The sequence below is a fragment of the Jaculus jaculus genome, chromosome 7, assembly GCF_020740685.1.
Source record: "Jaculus jaculus isolate mJacJac1 chromosome 7, mJacJac1.mat.Y.cur, whole genome shotgun sequence".
NCBI classification, from domain to species: domain Eukaryota; kingdom Metazoa; phylum Chordata; class Mammalia; order Rodentia; family Dipodidae; genus Jaculus; species Jaculus jaculus.
Window position 1 is genome coordinate 144,271,878 of NC_059108.1, and position 7,597 is coordinate 144,279,474.

Consider the following 7,597-nt stretch of genomic DNA (forward strand, 5'->3'; position numbering starts at 1 on the left):
ACGTAGGATTTCCAGTAAAATTTGAATTTCAGGAGCCAGGTATGGAGGCACATGGGTCCTGGGGAATCAAACCTGGGTCCTTTGGCTTTGCAGACAAATGCCTTAAGTGCTAAGCCAACCCATCAGCCCTAATCTTTTATTTTGATGTCATCATCTTTTCCTCCTATCATGTGGGTCTTGTGAAGGAATTGCTAGGTACTGTGAGGTCATAGATATCAAGACCAATTTCTGTCTGGATGATTGTGTTGTAAACAGTCCTACCTTCCCTTCGGCTCTTACATTCTTTCTGCCCCTTCCTCTGCAATGGACCCCGATCTTTAAAAGTTGCGCTAGAGATATTTCAATGCTGAACACCTCAGCACTATGGTGTCTTTTGGGTCATAGGATATTCTTATACTAAAATTATTTAATACTTAAAAATTCAAATTAAACTTGGCATTTTGTGGTTTATATGGGAACCCCAATGATGTCACAAGATTTTTTAGACATTATTTTTTAAATTTTACTTATGTATGAGAGAGAAAGAGGCAGAGAGAGAATGGGTGCCCCAGGGCCTCTAGCCACTGCAAAAGAACTCCAGACACATGTGCCACCTTGTGCATCGGCTTATGTGGGTCCTGGGGAACCTAACTGTGATCCTTTGGCTTTGCAGACAAATGCCTTAACCGCTAAGCCATCTTTCCAGCCCTTGGACATTATTTTTAAATTTATTTGTGTGTGAGAGAGAAATGGGAGTATGGGCATGCCAAGTCCTCTTGCCACTGCAAACAAACTCCAAATGCATACACCACTTTGTGTGTAGCGGAGTGAGGAGCCTGGTGACACAGGACTGAAAAGCAACTGTACAAGACTGCCAGCAGAATTTATCCAAGAAATAAGAAAGACCTGAACCAGGATGAGGAGTAAGAACTGACTGAAGTTATGAAGCAGGTTGAACAAAGAGGAAATGCTGGGGTGCACAATTTTTCAGGATCCAAGCCTAAATTCCCCACTCCATCTTCATCCCAAATCAATGCATAGACCAAAATATTGACAGTTTTAAAAGCAGAATGCGCATTGAGGTCCTAAACAAACACTTAACTGCCCCCAGGATGGCTTGGTGTGGGTGGAAGCTGAGAAGGGATGCAAGATTTCCTTGTTCCTCCCACTGGATTTAAGTTGAGTTTCAAAGCCTTCTCCTCTGGCTACCCAAGGATTAGCCATGTGTTTCAGCAAGTGATTTAAAATCATTACTGGTCTCCTCTAGTTGAACCTCAAACATTTTGAAATGTACACAGCTTGGCAGGCTGGACAGTGCAGCTGAGCATCGAGGAGACATGTTCCCACCATCTGTTGCCCCACTTAATTCCAGCTTGCTGCCCTTCCTACTGCTGTGGAGAGCTCAGCTTGACAGGCAGACACAAGACAAAGACAACTGCAGCCTTGCCTCCTAACAGTTGCTCCCAGGGTGTCTTGGACGGCGGTGGGGAGAGCTGGAGGTTGCTGAGTTGATGTTAAATGCTTTGCCTTGAAGTATGGAGTCTGGAAGCCCAGAGAGTTTAGGGTCAGAGACTAGGAACATTGTCCTCAAGTTCTCTCTTATCAATGAAGTTTAAAGTGGTCAGTGAATCTGGGTGACTCAGAGGCACTAATGGAAGATTAGTATTTCATTAAAATATGCATAAAGGCGTGGTGGTTCACACCATTAAGCCCAGCACTCAGGAGGCTGAGGTAGGAGGATCACCATGAGTCTGAGGCCCCCCTGAGACTACAGAGTGATGGGACTTTAGGCATGCGCAACCATGCCCAGCTAAATAAACCTGTAATTTTGTTTTCGTTTCGTTTTTTTTTTGAGGTAGGGTTTCACTGTAGCTCAGGCTGACCTGGAATTCACTATGTAGTCTCAGAATGGCCTCAAACTCACGGCAATCCTCCTACCTCTGCTTCCTAAGTGCTGGGATTAAAGGCGTGTACCACCAGACCCAGCTAAATATAACTTTAACAAAATTTTTGTATTTTACTTTTATTTATTTGAGAGAGAAATGCAGCGAGGGGGAGAGGAAGAAAAAAGAAAAAGAGAGAGGGAAAGATAATGGGAGCACCATGGCCTCTAGGTACTGAAAACAAGCTCCAGACACATGTGCCACTGTGTGCATCTGGCTTATGTAGGTCCTGGAGAATCAAACTTGGGTCCTTTGGCTTTTCAGGGAAGTACCTTAACTGCTAAGCCTCTCCGACCCTTACTATCATTTTTATTAATAGTCTTTATGTTTTAGAAATAAAACAATTAGATATACAAAGAAACTGAGCAGTTAGCATAGATTTCTCTTAATTTTTAAAAATTAAGACAGAGAGAGTAAGAGAGAGAGAGAGAGAGAGAGAGAATGGGCACGCCAGGGCCTCCAGCCACTGCAAACGAACTCCAAACACGTGTGCCCCCTTGTGCATCTGGCTAACGTGGGTCCTGGGGAATTAAGCCTAGAACTGGGCTTCTTAGGCTTCACAGGCAAGCGCTTAACCGCTACGCCATCTCTCCAGCTCTTAATTTTTACTTATTTGTTTGAGAGAGAGAATAAGCACGCCAGGGCCTCCAGCACTACAAATGAACTCCAGATGCGTGTGCCATCTTGTGCACCTGGCTTTTGTAGGTTCTGGAGAATGGAACCTTGGCCTTTGTCTTTGCAGGCAAGCACCTTTACCTCTAACCTATTTCTCCAGTCCTTTTTATTTATTTATTTGAGGGGGAGGGGGATGTGAGAGATTTCTCTTATTAGCCTTTCCTCCAGCACCCACTTTCCCCTGACATTGATGTGTACATCTTTCACAATTGATGGACCAATAAGGTTATATCTTTATTTAAGGTCCATAGTTTATTCACTTCTCTTTCTCTCTCTTTCCTTCTATCCTTCCTTGCTTTCTTCCTTCCATACTGCCTGCTTTCTTTCTTTAAAGGCAGGGTCTCATGTAGCCCAGCTGGCCTCAAACTTGTATAGCCAAGGAAAACTTCGGATCCTCCTGCCTCCACCTCCCAAGTGCTTCATAGGCACGATTCCAGCCACATCTTCTTTTCTTTCTTTCTCACTGTAGCTCAGGCTGACTTAGAATTCACTCTGTAGTCTCAGGGTGGCCTCGAGTCTCAGGGTGGCCTCCCACTCCCTGTGATCCTCCCACCTCTGTCTCTCAAGAGCTGGGATTAAAGGCATATATCACCACACCCGGTTACATTTTCTTTATTTGGCTTTTCGAGGTAGGGTCTCACTCTAGTCCATGCTAACCTGGAATTCACTATGTAGTCTCAGGCTGGCTTCAAACCCATGGTGATCCTCCTACCTCTGTCTCCTAAGTGCTGGAATTAAAGGCATGTGTGCCACCATGCCCAGATGTTTTTATTCTTTTTTGTTTTGTTTTGTTTTGTTTTGAGGTAGGGTCTCACTGTAGCTCAGGCTGACCTGGAATTCACTATATAGTCTCAGAGTGGCCTTGAACTCATGGCGATCTTCTCACCCCTGCCTCCAGAATGCAAGGATTAAAGGCATGCACCATCATGCCCAGCTTTATTCTTGTTTTAATAGTTTTAATATTTATTTATGAGAGAGAGAGAAAGAATGGGTGCACCAGAACCCCTAGATAGTGTAAACAAACTCCAGACACATGCACCACCATGTGCATCTGGCTTATATGGGCTCTGGGAAATCAAACCTGGGTCCTTTGGCTTTACAGGCACGTGTTTAACTGCTGAGCCTTCTCCCCTTGCCCCCCCCGCCTTTTTTTTTTTGAGATAGGATCTCACTGTAGCCTAGGTTGGCCTGGAATTCACTCTGGAGTCTCAGACTGGCCTTTAACTCACAGCAATCCTCTTATCTCAGCTTCCCAAGTGCTGGGATTAAAGGTATGAGCTAGTATGCTCGGCTTTATTTATGTATTTTTTTATATTTTATTTTTATTTATTTGAGAGAGAGAGAAAAAGAAACACAGAGAGGGAATTGGTAGCACACCAGGACCTCCAGCCACTGCAAACAAACTCCAGACACAAGCCCCACCTTGTGACTCTGGCTTATGTGGGTCCTAGAGAATTGAATCTTGGTCCTTTGGCTCACAGTACGTGCCTTAATTACTAAGCCATCTCTCCAGCCCTATTTTTTAAAATATATTTAATTACTTAATTTATTTGACAGAGAGAAAGAGGCGGGGGGGATGAGAATGGGCATACCAGAACCTCCAGCCATCACAAATGAACTCCAGATATCTGCGTCCCTTGTGTTTCTGACTTATGTGGATCCTGTAGAGTAAAACCGAGGTCCTTTGGCTTTGCAGGCAAACACCTTAATCACTAAGCCACCTCTCTAGCCCCAGCCCTATTTTTATTTATTTATGAGAGAGAGAGAGAGAGAATGGGCACACCACAGCCTCTAGCCACTGTACATGAACTCCAGACGCATGGTGTGTGCAGTTTAGGAAGGTTCTGGAGAACTGATCCTGGGCCCTTCGGCTTTGCAGGCAAGCAAGGACCTTAACCACTAAACCATGTATCCAACCCTGTCTTTTTTCTTTTCTTTTTTCTTTCTGGCCCAGTCTGACCTAAAATTCACTGTGTAGTCTCAGGGTGGACTTGAACTCATGGTGATCCTCCTACCTCTGCCTTCTGGGTGCTGGGATTAAAGGTGTGCACCACCGTGCCCAAATTTTATTCTTTTAAAAGGAGTTGGGGAAAGCCAGGCATGGTGCTGCACGCCTTTGATCCCAGCACTTGGGAGGCAGAAGTAGGTGGATTGCTGTGAGTTCGAGACCACCCTGAGATTACATAGAGAATTCCAGGTCAGCCTGGACTAGAGTGAGACCCTACCTCGAAAAACCAAAAAAAAAAAAAAAAAAAGAAAAAAAGAAAAAGAAAAGGAGTTGGGGAGATAGCTTAGTCAGTAAAGTATTATAACCCCACAAGCACAAGGACCTGAGTGCAACTCTCAGAACGCATGTTACAGAGCCCGGTGTGCTTGCTTCTATTACAGGACACGAAGCAATGGAGCCAGAACGGGACCGGGCCCTTCCCCCTACTGGCTAGGTGTTACGCTGCTGGAACTGTGTACTGGGGGAGAAGGGTCACCGACAACCTTACCCACTGGGGGACCCTGTGAGCTGTACAACCGGCCAGCCAGGCAAGATGCACCAATTGTGGCATGACCATTATGGGGGTAACCAACTGTTGTCTGACTAGATTTTAGATCTGTTCCGTGGGAGGGGATTCGATGTGGTACTGGAAACCTTCTAGCGGGAGAGGCCAGGGGCCCTAGGAGGAAAGCTCTTACTCTTGTGCGGCTAATTGGCTATATTGTTCTCAGTGAATTGCCTCCTAAATCTATGCACATAGATTCCTGCTGCTCTCACCTTTTGCAGATGGAGGCAACTACTGAGGAGACCCAAAGCTTGTCAAAGTGCTGAGACTAGCCAGGTGGGCGTGGTGGTGCACACCTTTAATCCCAACACTTGGGAGGCAGAGGTAGGAGGATCGCCATGAGTTCAAGGCCACCCCGAGACTACATAGTGAATTCCAGGTCAGCCTGAGCTAGAGTGAGACCCTACTTTGGAAAAAAAAAAAAAAAAAAAGTGCTTTCAGTAGGAGAAAGAGATACCACCAGTGAAGATACTCAACAGTGGACACTGCAAGCCTTACAATTGGCCAGCTAGGCCAAATGAGCCAATGGGTGCAATAGTGGCATGTCTGTCATGGTGGAAACCAACTGCCCTCCAATTGGACTGGAGGCCCGCTCCAAGCGGGGGAATACATACCTGATACTGAAAACTTAAAACAGGGGTAGTCATGAGCCCTAGGGGTATAACTTCTGCTGATGTCTGGAAAAATGTATATACTATGATTATCAAACTACCCAGTAAGCACTTCTCTTAATATTTATACCCTTATATTAACACTACTCTCACTTTGGGTAGAGAATCTTCTCTTTTCAGATGGCAGTGAGCTTGGGATGACTCAGATGGTATCATCGTGCTGGAAAGAAGTGACTGGAGTACTGAGTAACATCTCGATCACACCTTCCAAGGCTCAGGGTCTTTTGCGGAAGAGGTGGCGGAAAGAATGTAAGAGCCAAAGGAAGGGTAGGACTCCTTACAACATGCTCCTCAAGACGCAAAATGGCCTGGTTATCCATGACCTCACCGTGCCTGGCACTACCTACACAAGACCATCATAAGAGGAGGAAAAGACCATGACATCAAAATAAAGGAGAGACTGATTGAGGTGGGGAGAGGATATGATGGAGAATGGAATTTCAAAGGGAAAAGTGGGGAGGGAGGGTATTACCATGGGATATTTTTTATAATCATGGAAAATGTTAATAAAAATTGAGAAAAAAAAAAGTGCTGAGAATAAGTGACTATGGAATGTTCAACACTAAATAAGCATCTATATTACTCCCTCTGATGGTCAGGGGACATTGCAGAAGAGATGGTGGCAAGAATGTTAGAGCCAGAGGATGGGCAGCAGTGCCTTGGAACAGGCTCCCGGGCATGACATGGCCTTTGCCTTCACGACCTCATAGTGACTGTCGTGACCTGCACAATAGTGGCTCCCCAACATTCTGTCATGGAGGAGGTATGAGGCCCACATCCCTCCCTGAGGAGTTATTGGCAGGTGGCTTTTACAAGGGGGGCAGGGGACCTTTTAAGTGGTAGAGGCGCTGGTAAAGGGGCACGCTCTGGTAAGTAACCCCTCACCCATGCCGCAGCCATGTTTTCTTCACCCGGGTCGCAGTAGCTGTCTCACACTGCCACGCGACATGCTGGGTTGTATTAAACCCATCGATTTTGATTGTGGTGCCCTGCTTCAGGATAAACCCTATGCGGACTTTGATGGAGACAAGGGTGTTCACAGCCCTCGGGGTGGATCTCCTGACACCAGGACAGTGGCCTTCCAGCCGCTGTCTGGTCCCTGGGTGTCCTCCTCTATGACGTGGTGTGTGGGGACTTTCCACTTGAGAGGGACCAGGAGATTCTGGAAGCTGAATTCCACTTCTCTGCTCCTGTTTCCTCAGATTGCTGTGCCCTAGTCCCCTGGTGCCTGTCCCCTAAACCTTGTTCCCGACCCTCACTGGAGGAGGAGATTCTGCTGGACCCCTGGATGCAAACACCCGTGGACAAAGCACCCATCAGCCCCTCCAAAGGAAGCTCTCCACCTTTTCCCTGGTCCCTGCTTCCCTAGGCCCCGCCAGGATGTCACTGGTTTGAGTCCCATGGTTATACCACAAGGGATAGAGGGACATCTGTTGATATATATAGGTTGTTAAAAATCTAGTATTGCAAGGCTGGAGAGCTGGCTTAGCAGTTAAGGCATTTGCCTACAAAGCCAAAGGACCCAGGTTCAATTCTTCAGGACCCACGTAAGCCAGATACACAAGGGGCACAGGCATCTGCAGTTTGTTTGCAGTGGCTAGAGGCCCTGGCATGCTCATTCTCTCTGTCTGTCTGCCTGCCTGTCTCTCTCTCTCTCTCTCTCTCTCTGCTTGCAAATAAATAAATAAGTAAATCTAGTATTGCATTTGGGTGCAGTGACGCACACCTTTAGTCTTAGCAATAGGGAGGCAGAGGTAGGAGGATCACTGTGAGTTTA